Raw genomic sequence first — 13,780 nt, 5'->3', positions numbered from 1 at the left:
GCCCTGCCCACTGTTGAATACAGCCCTTAGCTCATCCAAGCTGGGAAAACAGAACTGCCAAGTTGTGTAGCCCATCTTACAGTCTCACTTACAGTATTGTTTAAGCAGAGAACAAAGCCAGCAGCTATCTATGTCTTCAGAGCAAAACCAGGCTCCACTGAGCCAAGAAATTCAGTGTACATTCTACCTAATTCTACCTAATTCAGGTCCACATGCTGTCCTTGGGGCCAATTCTGCTGTTCCATTGGGCAGCAAAGATAATATACAGCCTTGCCTCCTGCAGACTATAGTTCTTAGTCCTAACCATCAAGGAAGACTGACCAGAAAAACTGAACTGTGGAACCCATCCCACAGCCTCCATTAGACAGGAAACCATGCCAGCAGCACTATTCAACTGTTTTCAGCCAATGCTGTACCACCCACCCCCAGGGTTAAGGCAGAGGCATTGCCCAAAAAGACCCTGATAGCAAGCTCCATGGGCCCAAGGATGCCATTAGCTGACATGTCCAGAACTTTAAGCTGAGCTGACTGGTGAAGGACTGCCAAAACAAACCTATCAAGTCTGAAAGAGAATTCTGCTTCCTCTGATGCACAGATACAATGTAACAGATAAACATGACACAACCAAAAGAAACTAATAAAGCTCCAGTAAGTGACTCTAAAGAAATAGAGATCTATGAACTCACAAAGAATTTGGAATAATTACATTAAAGAAGTTCAGTGAACCATAAGACACTCAGCAACTAAATGAAACTTAGAAAACAGTGTGTGGACAAAACAAGTGGTTCAACAAAGAAATAGAAACCATAAATGAACAAACCTGATAGAAATCCTAGAGCTGGAGAATGACTGAAAAGAAATCAACAGATAATTTCAACAGCAGACTTGACCATGCAGAAGAACCAATGACCTAGAACACCTGCTTGAAATTCTCTATGCAGAGGAACAAAAAGAAAAGAGAATGAAAAGCAATAAAGAAAGCTTTGAGGACTTCTGGGACACCATAAATATAAATACACACATTACAGAATTACCAGAGGTGAAGACAAGGGGAAAAGAAATGGACATCCAGTCCATGAGGCCCAAAGAATACCAAAATGGTTGAATCTGAAAAAGGCTACATTGAGACATATTGTAATTAAATTGTTAAAAGTCAAAGACAAAGTATTCTGAAAGATACAAGAGAAAAGTAACAGGACACATATAATAGAACCTTCATAAAACTATAAGTGAATTTTTCAAAAGTAAATTTTCAGGCCAGGAGAAATGGTATGATAATTAAAAATATTGGGGAAAAAAAACCTGTTGATCCAGAATACTATACCCAGAAAAGCTGTCCTTTAAGAAGTGAAGAAGAGAGGACTTAAAAAAAAAAAAAAAAAAAAGAAGGAGCAGCAGCAAAGTGAGTTAAAATCCCTAGATCTCTCTCTTATAGGAAATGCAAACAAGAGTTCTTCAACCAGAAGCAAAAGGATTTAATTAATATCATAAAAATATATGAAGCAAAATTCACTAGTAAATCTAAGTTTTGTCAAAATCTAATTCTCTAATATGGTAATGGTAGAATATACTTTGCTTACAACTCTAAAGTTTAAAAAAGTATTCAAATAACCATAACTATAGCTGATTATTAAATATACTATATAAACATATGTAAATCCCAATATCAATAACCAAAATAGGGGGGAGGGAGTAAAAATTAAAGTTAATATGTTAACAGCCTAAAATAGAGTGTTATAAAGTATTTTAAGTAAATCTCATGGTAATCACATAGGAAAAAAAAACTGTAGAAGTTACACAAAAGATTATGACAAAGCAATCAAGTATATCATCACAAAATGTCTTCACATCATAAAGGAAACCAGAGTGACAGGAAACATTCTAAAAAATAGTCAGAAAACAATTAAGTAGAAATAGTAACTTCTCATCTATCAATAATTACTTTAAAACATAAGTAGACTATACTCAGGACACTTGGGTGGCTCAGTGGGTTAAGCCTCTGCCTTTGGCTTAGGTCATGATCCCAGGGTCCTGGGATTGAGCCCCACATTGGGTTCTCCACTTAGTGGGGAGCCTGCTTCCTCCTCTCTGTCTCTGCCTGTCTCTCTGCCTACTTGTGATCTCTGTCTGTCAAATAAATAAATAAAATATTTAAAAGCAAAACAAAACAAAACAAAAAACCACAAGTAGACTATATTCTCCAATCAAAAATACAGATTGGCAAATGGATAAAAAAAAAAAAAAGTCCCAATGATATGTTGCCTATAACACTAGCTATAGCATTAAGGAAACACATAGATGGACAGAGAAGGGATGGAAAAAGATATTTCAAACAAACAGTAACTGAAAGAGAGCAGGGGTAGCTATACTTATACCAAATGCATTGATCTTTAAATTAAAAATGGTCACAAGAGACAAAGATCATTATATAATGATAGAGAGGTTATTCCGTCAAGATATAAATAAGTATGTATGCACCTAACATCAAAGCACCTAAATATATAAAGCAAAAACTAATAAAACTAAAAGGAGAAATAAGCATGAGTGATTACTCACCAGTAAGAGTTGAGAAATTTATTATCCTACTCTCAATAATAGATCATTCAGGTAGAGAATTGAGGAAGCTTTACAACGGATACCACAGAAATACAAAGATTCTTAAGAAGCTATTCTGAATTATAAATCGAAAAACTAGAAGAAATGGTTATGTTCAACTTACTAAGACTGAATCAGGAAAAAAGAGAGAATCTGAATAAATCAATTAGTAGTATGGAGATTGAATCATGAATCAAAAAAATCTCCCAACAAAGAAAAGGCCAGGGTCAGATGGCTTCACTGGTGAGCTTTACCAACAATTTAAAGAATAATTAGTGCCAATCTTTCTCATACTCTTTCAAAATTCAAAGAGGGAACATACCCAAACTCATTTTACAGGGATAATGTTACTCTGATACCAAAGCCAAATAAAGACTCTGCAAGAAAGAAAAACTACAGGCCAATATCCCTGATAAATATAAATGCAAAAATTCTCAAAAAATACTAGGAAATCAAATTCAGCCACACATTAAAAGAATCATACTCCATGGTCAAGTGGGATTCATCTCAGGGTTTTAAGAATGGTTTAACATACACAAGTCTATAAATGTAGTTCATTTGTTCTGTTAATAGAATGAAAGATAAAAGTCATATGACTATACCAATACATGCAGAAAAAAATGCGTCTGACAAAATTAATCATCTGTTCGTAATAAAAGTTTTCATCACATTAGGTATAGAAGGACCATATCACAGCATGATAAAAACCATATATTACAAGCCCACAGCTAACATCAAACCCAATATGAAAGGTTAAAAGCATTTTCTTTAAGATCAGAAACACAACAAGAGTGCCCACACTCACCCTACCTATTCAGCATAGTACTGGAAGTCCTAGTCATATCAATCAGGCAAGAAAAAGAAATAAAAGATATCCAAGCTGGAAAGGAAGAAGTAAAATTGTCTCTATTTGCAGATGTTGTGATTTTACTTTATTTTATTTTTAAGATTTTATTTATTTATTTTATATATATAGAGAGAGACAGTGAGAGAGGGAACAGAAGCAGGGGGAGTGGGAGAGAGAGATGCAGGCTTTCTGCAGAACAGGGAGCCCTAGGCGGGACTCCATCTCAGGATGCTAGGATCATGACCTGAGCTGAAGGTAGATATTTAATGACTGAGCCACTGTTATATCTAGAGGAGTGAATTATGCAGATGGACACCACCTTCAGTAGGCCAAATTGAGGAGTCTTTACTAAAAAGCTGGTGGCTGCGAGGGTACTCATGCACTCCGAAATCTCTCAGCCCTGAATGAGTTCAGGGGTAGACTTATAAAGGCATAGACCACTGCTGTTGCCAGTTTCTAAAAATTGCTAAGCACAATATAGGAGAAAAATGCTGGGTTAACCATTTGTATGTCTTCTTTGGAGAAGTATCTGTTCATGTCTTCTGCCAATTTTTTGACATGATTATCTCTTTTGTGTGTGTTGAGTTTGAGGAATTCTTTATAGATCTTGGATATCAGCCCCTTGTCTGTAGCATCATTTGTGATTATCTTCTCCCATTCCTTGGGTTGCCTCTTTGTTTTTATTTGACTGTTTCCTTTGCTGTGCAGAACCTTTTGATCTTGATGAAGTCCGAAAAGTTCATTTTCGCTTTTGTTTCCTTTGCCTTTGGTGATATGTCTTAAAAGAAGTTGCTGTGGCCAACGTTGAAGAGGTTACTGCCTATGTTCTCCTCTAGGATCTGGATAGATTCCTGCCTCACACTGAGGTCTTTTATCCATTTTGAGTTTATCTTTGTGTATAGTGTAAGAGAATGGTTGAGTTTCCTTCTTCTATACATAGCTGTCCAATTTTCCCAGCACCATTTATTGAAGAGGGTTGAAGATTATTTGACCACAGCATTGAGGGTCCATATCTGGGCTCTTTAGTCTGCTCCACTGGTCTATGTGTCTGTTTTTGTGCCAATACCATGCTGTCTTGGTGATCACAGCTTTATGGTAAAACTTGAGATCAGGCAATGTGATACCCCCAGTTTTGTTTTTCTTTTTCAACATTTCCTTAGCAATTCAGGGTCTCTTCTGGTACCATACAAATTTTAGGATTGTTTGTTCCATCTCTTTGAAAAATGCCAGTGGAATTTTGATTGGGATAGCAATGAACGTATAGATTGCTCTAGGCATTATAGACATTTAACAATGTTTATTCTTTTGATTCATGAACATGGAATGGTCTTCCATCTTTTTGTGTCTTCTTCAATATCTTTCATGAATGTTCTGTAGTTCCTCGAGTACCTCTTTGGTTAGGTTTATATCCAGGTATCTTATGGTTCTTGGTGCTATAGTATATGGAATAGATTCTCTAATTTCCCTTTCTGTATTTTCATTGTTAGTGTATAAGAAAGCAACAGATTTCTGTACATTGATTTTGTATCCTGCCACATTACTGAATTGCTGTCTGAGTTCTAGTAGTTTGGAGGTGGAGTCTTTTGGGTTTTCCATATAAAGTATCATGTCATCTGTGAAGAGAGAGAGAGTTTGACTTCTTCTTTGCCAATTTGAATACCTTTTATTTTTGTTGTCTGATCACTGTTGCTAGGACTTCTAGTACTATGTTGAACAACAGTGGCAAGAAAGGACATCCTTGTTATGTTCCTGACCTCAAAGGGAAGGATGTCAGCTTTTCCCCATTGAGGATGATATTTGCTGTGGGTTTTTCATATATAGATTTTATGAAGTTGAGGAATGTTCTCTCTATCCCTATACTTTGACGTGTTTTAATCAGGAATGGATGCACACAAATGGCTAACAGACACATGAAAATATGTTCATCATCATTAGCTATCAGAGATTCAAATCAAAACCACATTGAGATTCCACCATACACCAGTTAGAATGGCCCAAATCAGCAAGACAGTAAAAAACAAGTGTTGGAGAGGAAGTGGAGAAAGGGGAACCCTCTTCCACAGTTGGTGGGAATGCAAGTTGGTGCAGCTACTTTGGAAAACAATGTGGAGATTCCTTAAGAAATTAAAAATAGAGCTACCCTATGACCCTGCAATTGCACTACTGGGTACTTACCCCAAAGATACAGATGTAGTGAAAAGAAAGGCCATCTGTACCCCAATGCTTAGAGCAGCAATGGATACAGTCACCAAACTGTGGAAAGAACCAAGATGCCCTTCAACAGATGAATGGATAAAGAAGATTTGGTCCATATATACAATGGAGTATTATGCCTCCATCAGAAAGGATGAATACCCAACTTTTGTATCAACATGGATGGGATTGGAGGAGATTATGCTGAGTGAAATAAGTCAAACAGAGAGAGTCAAGTATCATATGGTTTCACTTACTTGTGGAGCATAAAGAATAACACAGAGGACATTGAGAGATGGGGAGGAGAAGTGAGTTGGGGGGAAATCAGAGGGGGAGACAAACCATGAGAGACTGTGGACTCTGAGAAACAAACTGAGGGTTTTGAAGGGGAGAGGGGTGAGAGGTTGGGTGAGCCTGGTGGTGGGTATTAAGGAGGGCACATATTGCATGGAGCACTGGTATGGTGCATAAACAATGAATTTTAGAACACTAAAAAAAAAAATAAAATTAAATAAAATTTAAAAAAATAAAATTACATATCTGGGTGCATATCTGAAGGAAAGGAAATCAGTTTGTCATGTTTATTATAGTATTATTTATAATAGCCAAGACATAGAAACAACCTAAAGGTTCATCATAGATGAACAAATTAAGATTACACTTACACACTTGAAATACTGCGGCCATAAAAAAGAATGATATCTTGCTATTTGTTACAACACGGATGGACCTTGAGGGAATTGTTCCAAGTGAAATAAGTCAGAAAAACAAATACTGTACAATTAGACTGACATTTGAGATTCCAAAAAACCAAAACAAAAGCAAGTTTAAAGAAAAAGATCTTTGGTTACCAGAGGCAGGAGGTAGGGAGTGGGGAAATGGGGCAAATGTTGTCAAAAGCTACAAGGATAAGTAACTGCTAGTGATCACATTATGATGTCACAACTATAGCTAACATGGCTCTATGGTATATTTGAAAATTGCTAGAAGTAAATATGAGAAGTTGTAATCATAAGGAAAAAAAACTTCTTTGTAACTATGAAGTGATAGGTGTTAGCTGAAGTTATTTTGGTAATCATTTCACAAGTATTTATGTCAGGTCCTTATGCTGTATACCTTAACTTTATACATTATATACACCAATTATATTCAATAAAACTGAAAAAATTTTAAGCATAGGCATGATTAAACATTCAAGATACTTTTTTTTAAGCAAAAAGAGAAGCTACAAATAGTATGCATTGTATGAATTGACTTCACATATTTTATATTACTACATGAATATAAAAAGTATTTTGAGAAATGTCTGTTCAACTCTTAGTGGTTATCTCAGAGGGGCTTGCTAGTGATGGCTGTAGGATCATTGGGTCTTTTAACATGGTAGGCATATATATGTTGTTTTTTTCTTTTAAGGTTTTATTTATTTATTTGACAGAGAGAGATCACAAGTAGGCAGGCAGAGAGAGAGGGGAAGCAGGCTCCCTCCCCACTGAGCAGAGAGCCCAATGCGGGGGCTGGATCCCAGAACCCTGAGACCATGACCTGAGCTGAAGGCAGAGGCTTAACCCTCTGAGCCACCCAGGGGCCCTGGCATGTATGTTTATACACACATTTTTCAAGACAGTGTACAAAGGTTATAAACAGAGCTATAATTGTTAAAACTATGATGAAATAAAGTATTTTAATATAAGTATATTTATTACTCAATGCAGGAACAATGCAGAGAATTATTAGCCATGAACAGAAATTGTTCTAATTGTCAAATTCTTACTTTCTTCCTAAATTTTTGTCTCTGTGCCTTTATCCTGTTCCTTTTTTCACAAATTCTTCCTTTGAAAGCTTGATTTACATGCTATGGGGGCATATTATAGAAATCAAAGGGGGTAGAGAATGGATTTTTACAATGCATCTAAGTATCACAGCAGTCTAAGGAAGTTGTGACTTATGAGTTCCCTTTCATGGTAGTTATTTAAACATTAACTTATTTGACATGTGTGGTCCTTGTATATACATCAATGTACCCTGTAGCCAACTTTGTCTGTTAGCCAATCCAGGTTCTTGGCTGCGAATCAGCATTGCCAGTCACTTTTCTAGGTGCTTAGAATACATCAGTGGACAAAGAAGTATAAACCTCTGCTGTAGTGTAGGAAGATGAACAAGCATCACAAGTAAATTATATATTAGAGGTGATCTGTGCTATGGAATAAAATGTATCAGGAGTCCAGGGTGAGAAGATGCCACTTTATGTATGCATGTATGTATGTATGTATGCTCATTTAGCCAGAATATAGCACATCTTTAGTTTTTGATGTAGTGCCCAACAATTCATTAATTGCATATAACACCCAGTACTCATCACCACATGTTAAATAGGGCTGTGAGGGCTTCAATTACTAAGGCGGCTTTTGAGCAGAAATATGAGTGTCCCATGAATGGTCTCCCAGCTAGCTAGGGGAAGAGAGGTTTGGGAAGAGGAATTAGCTGGTGCAAAGTCTCCAAGACAGGAGAATGTCTAGAATGTTCACAGTAGAAAACATGATGATTGGGGATGATGGTCAATTTGTAGCACAAAGATCACAGTCTACGAGACCACCTAGCTTCAAAGCCTTGCTGTACCTTTTGATAACTTCAAGTCTTGTCTTAGTCCTTTCAGGCTGCTATAGCAAAATACCACGTGATGAGAAAACTGAAGGCAAGCTGAGGACAAAGCAGAAGCTGACATCTCACAACTCCCCCCACCCTCCTGCCCTCAAGAGATATATGTGACATCCCTCATGCACTCTTGGCTGTCTTAAAGCTAAGGAAAGGCAAAACAAATAGTGAATTTACAGAGATCACAATCCTGCAAGACATGAGTTTCCCTCTGTTTTCAAATGCCTTAGCAATTTACAAGAACAAAACATTTCTATCAAATGCCCTGGCTTCCAGAAGGGAATGTAAATACAGTTAAAGGTCCTATAACCTGTAGCCCATTGACAGATACTTGAAGTGGGCAAAGTGTAATGTCCCTTCTGGAAGCTCCCAACTATCTTCTTGTTAATACCTTACTAGAAGGAAAAACAACCTTGGCTTGACAATAGCAAGGCCTCTGGTATCCTGGGAGTCTTATCACATGAAATTTCTTTTGGAAACCTCCCTTTTCCTTGCCTCCCCAATCTTATAGTATATATTCAGTCACTCCTCACAAGCCTGGCATACCAAGTCTTTCTGCTCACAGGTCCTGTCCCCATGCTTTAATAAACTACCATTTTACATCAAAAATGTCTCAAGAATTCTTTATTGGTCATTGGCTCCAGACCTCACCTATGTTCCAAAACCCTGTCACCACACATACTGGGTTGCTATAAACAGCAAACAGTTTCACAGTTCTGGAGACAGGAAGTTGGAGATTAGGGTGCCAACATAGTGAGGACTCTTTTCGGGGTGTAGACTTCTGGCTGAATCCTCACAGGCCAGAGGGACTAGAGAGCTCACTAGGGTCTCTTTCCCACTAATTTAGTGGGAAATTTAGTACCCTAATGAACTTAATCCCATTGGTGGGGGATCCAACCTCATGACCTAATCTGTTCCCAAAGACCCCTTCTCCTAACACCATCACTTTCAGGGTTAATATTTCAACATATGCATTTTGGGGATGTAAGGACCTATTTAGCAAGGGGCTTTTATTAAAGTTAAACTGTCCCTGCTTCCCTTCCCCCAGGGGATTCACTTTAAAACAAGTCCCGGAAACCCCCTTCAGGTAACAAAGCCCAGACACAAGGGTGGGTCAGGCCAGGTGGAGACATCTGATCAGTAGGAAGTTGCATACTATCTCCCTAGCTAACAAGGAGTAGGAGCCTCCACCCTTTGGGAACACTTTTTGGTGCCAATCCTAATCAAGGTGTAATAGGTTGGGTCAAATGTCTACTAGGGTAAATTGTAACTCAGTTGGTCACTTAGCATCACTATGGAGTTTCCTGTGTGTGTTACAATCTCATTGGTCACCTGTGCGTGGCTAGGCCTGACTGCATGGCCTTTGCCCTTAAAAACTAGACTGTGAAACAGAGAAGGGTCGCCCTCTCTTGTAAGAGGTGCGACCCTGAACGTTCGGTTAGATTCTTGATGCTTGGTGTGAAATAAAGCTTTGCTTGACCTTCGCTTTGTATCAGTCTTGCTCCTTTAATTACAGACCCATTATTGGGGCATAATAGGGGACATAAACATTTAGACCACAGCAAGTCTTGTTTATCTAAGTTACTTTATCTCTCTAAGCTTTAGCTTCTTAATCTGGAAAATTGAGAATTGAGGAGGTTTTCAAGATATGAGCATGGCAGTGGGGCCCATTATCATGTAGGAGAAAATAAACCAATTTTGTTAGAGCACCTAAGACTAGACCTTGAAACCAGTGTGGGAGTCAAGGGGACATAAGTATTCCAGTGGAAGGTAGCATGGCCCAATAATTACTGCAGATTGAGAGTATAGGAGTGATTTAATAAGTGGTTTAATTGAGAAGCTGACAATATGGTATTTAAAGTCTATATTACTACTTGTTATCCATTTTATATAGTAACATAGTTTTTTATTTAAGCCAGACTCAAAAAGGCAATTTAATCTGTTCTCTTTCCTTTTCCTCCCCACCTTAAAAAAGTTTTCTGAAGAAGTTCAGTTCCTATCTGTCCTTTTTGTAGATGCTTCACACCATTGCTGCCCCTTCTTCTTCTTCTTCTTCTTCTTCTTCTTCTTTTTTTTTTTTTACCCAAACACTTGTTTTTGCAGTTGTTTAGTTGATTAAAGCAAAAAGATCATACTCATAGGGTGCCTGGATGGCTCAATGGGTTAAGCCTCTGCCTTTGGCTCAGGTCATGATCTCAGAGTCCTGGGATCAAGCCCCGCTTCAGGCTCTCTGATCAGCAGAGAGCCTGCTTCCCCTCTCTCTCTGCCTGCCTCTCTGCCTTGTTGTGACCTCTCTCTCTCTGTGTCAAATAAATAAATAAAAGCTTAAAAAAATCACACTCATATCTATCCTTTTAATTCCATTGTTTTTTGAACAACTTCAGAGAAAACTGAACCTTTTTTTTTTTTTTTTTTTTGGTGTTCCAAAATTCATTGTTTATACACCACACCCAGTGCTCCATGCAATATGTGCCCTCCTTAATACCCACCACCAGGCTCACCCAATCCCCACACTCCTCCCCCTCTAAAACCCTCAGTTTGTTTCTCAGAGTCCAGTCTCTCATGGTTTGTCTCCCCCTCTGATTTCTCCTAACTTACTTCTTCTCTCTGTCTCCCAATGTCTTCTTTGTTATTCCTTATGCTCCACAAGTAAGTGAAACCATATGATACTTGACTCTCTTTGCTTGACTTATTTCACTCAGCATAATCTCCTCCTGTCCCATCCATGTTGATACAACAGTTGGGTATTCATCCTTTCTGATGGAGGCATAATATTCCATTGTATATATGGACCAACTCTTCTTTATCCATTCATCTGTTGAAGTGCATCTTGGGTCTTTCCACAGTTTGGCAACTATGGCCATTGTTGTTATGAACATAGGAGTACAGATGGACTTTCTGTTCACTACATCGGTTACAGTGAATTCTTAAATAGTTGTTGACTGATTGAAACTTAATGGAGATCAAAAGAAAAACAGAATTCTGTTTCTTCCCACTTGTGTGCACTGGTTTTTTTGAGACTTGGGTACTAGGTAATAGGCGACATTGATGTTAATCTCTCTTTTCTGGTCTTGCAAAGTGTATCAGAGACACCATTCTACTGATTAGGGAGCAGGAGGCTGGCTGAGGACAGAGCAGAAGCTGGCACCTTGCACCCTCCTCTCTACCTGCTCCCCTCCGTAACATGTGTAGCATTCCTCAGGCACTCCTGACTGCCATAGACAATAAACAAATAGTTAACTTCCAGAGATCACAATTCTGCAGAACAGGAATCTCCCTTGCTCTACAGATGTCCTAGAGATCTAAACAGGGAGGTTACCTTATCAATAGCACAAATTTCCAGAGGCAAATAACTCTCAGTTCCTCAAGCCCTAATGTCTCCCTCCACACCACAAACGAGACTGGAGTAGGCTGAGGGAGAAGGGAATGTAAATGATAGCAGGATCATAACACCCCACCAAGAATCTCCCAACTATCTTGATATTAATGGCTGACCTAAAGACGACGTTGATCAAGCCACAAGGGCAAGGCCTCCTCCTGGCACCTTGTAGGCCCTCTTTAACATTTGAAAACTCCATTGAAACCTCCCTTCCCCTCACCTTCCCCTAACTGCAAGGTATATAACCTGCCATCCCTCACAACCCAGGGCAACAGCTCTTCCTGCCCACGGGTCCTGTCCTCGTACTTTAATAAACCACCATTTTGCACAAAAGATGTCTCAGGAATTCTTTCTTGGTCATTGGCTCCGGACCTCAGCTAGGTTCTAGAACTTCATCACTACCACAAGCAAGGTCCTGCTGTTATGAAAACATAGGTTTATATTCTATCTTGTTTGGATGCCTAGAAATATGTTTGTTTCAATTTTAATGGGGTTAGATAATGTTCCCAGAGTCTCTGCATTCTGTTTATATATTGAGAAGCTGCATCACAAACGTAAGACTGTTTATAGACATTCTATTTCTTGCTTTTCTGTGATTTTTCATAGTGTAATAATCAACATATCACCAAAATTGTATTAGTTTTAATGCCTCCTAACCCAATGGGCAGAATAATAATTCCTTATGAGGTAAAGATTCTTTCAGAGGATTCAGAGAACAGGTTAAAAAAAAATCATAGTCAAGGGTTAAAAAAGGCAGAAATTGTGATGGAAGGGAGAGCATATCAGACAAATTTATCCCTTCTTTATGCTGCTAACTCAACTGACCACTCCATCTGCCTTCATTTAATGTATTTTCTTAAGGCTGTTTTTTTGTTGGGTTGATTTAAGAAAGAGATAGAGATGCAAATTGTGAGTATTCATCCTTTCTGATGGTTGACTAATACCCACTTGTATCTATATGGGTGGAAGTGCAGGGGATTTTGCTAATGAAGTAAGTCAAGTTTAGAAAGATAATTATCATATGGTTTCACTTATACGTGGAACCCAGGGAGGACCATAGGGAAGGGAGGGAAATCTGAAGGGGAGAAATCAGAGAGGGAGATGAACCTTGAGAGACTATGGACCCCAGGAAACTAACAGGGTTTCAGAGGGGAGGGGGTGGAAGGATGGAGTAACAGGGAGATGGGTATTAAGGAGGGATTGAGTTGTGATGGGCACTGGGTGTTATATGCAACTAATGAATCACTGAGCACTCCATCAAAAACTAAAGATGTACTACTACACAGTGGATAAATGAATTAAAAAAAAAAAGAGATAGAGATACCACATTATCAATGGTCCCCAGATGTTTCTGGCTTCAGGTTAGTGTTTCATTTGTTCATTCTCCAAGTGGTCTTCCTACTTCAGGAGAGGGAAAAGCACAGAACAGTAATAGAGGGCTTTTTCTTCTTTGTCCTTTATAAGTCTCATTGTTTGTATCCTATCAATTCCAAAGAGGAATTAGAACCTCATAAATTCTTTTAAACCTCATAAATTCTAAAAATCTCCGTCAGATTGCCTAGGGCATTCTATCTTAATTGATCCAAATTGCAGAGCAATGAAAATAAACTTCCTATGACTTTTCTGTCAATAGGTCTTAGGCTATCCTTGGGGTTGATGAACCAGAAAGTTAGTCTTGGAGTTCTTCTTTCCAAGCTGTTTTTAGTTAATTTAAGGAGAAAAAAAGCATTTAAAGGAATAGTTTATGTTCACTGGACTTTAGAGCATAAGACCCTAAGTAGCTTTTTTTTTTTTTTCATTAATGCACACACATTGGAAATGACAGCTCTGCACAACTCTATGGAAATTTACAGAATACTAATTAAATAAACAAAGTCAATAAAGCAGATGCTTTTCATGTGCAATAAACAGCAGAGTCATTTGCTCATTCTCATCTATTCATTTGATGTGTTATTCTTCTTAGTAGATTTCTAGATGTGACAATTAGACTTGCTCATGAGATACAAATTAAGTGCACCAGCAGATTCCAAGTAATTTTTAAAGTGTTATTTAAAACATCTAGCCAACAAATGGAAGAATACAAAGAGTAAAAAAGAGTAAGAAGTACTCTTAAA

This window comes from Mustela nivalis (genome assembly GCF_964662115.1).
Source record: "Mustela nivalis genome assembly, chromosome: 2".
Lineage (NCBI taxonomy): Eukaryota > Metazoa > Chordata > Mammalia > Carnivora > Mustelidae > Mustela > Mustela nivalis.
This window is presented reverse-complemented; position numbering follows the sequence as displayed.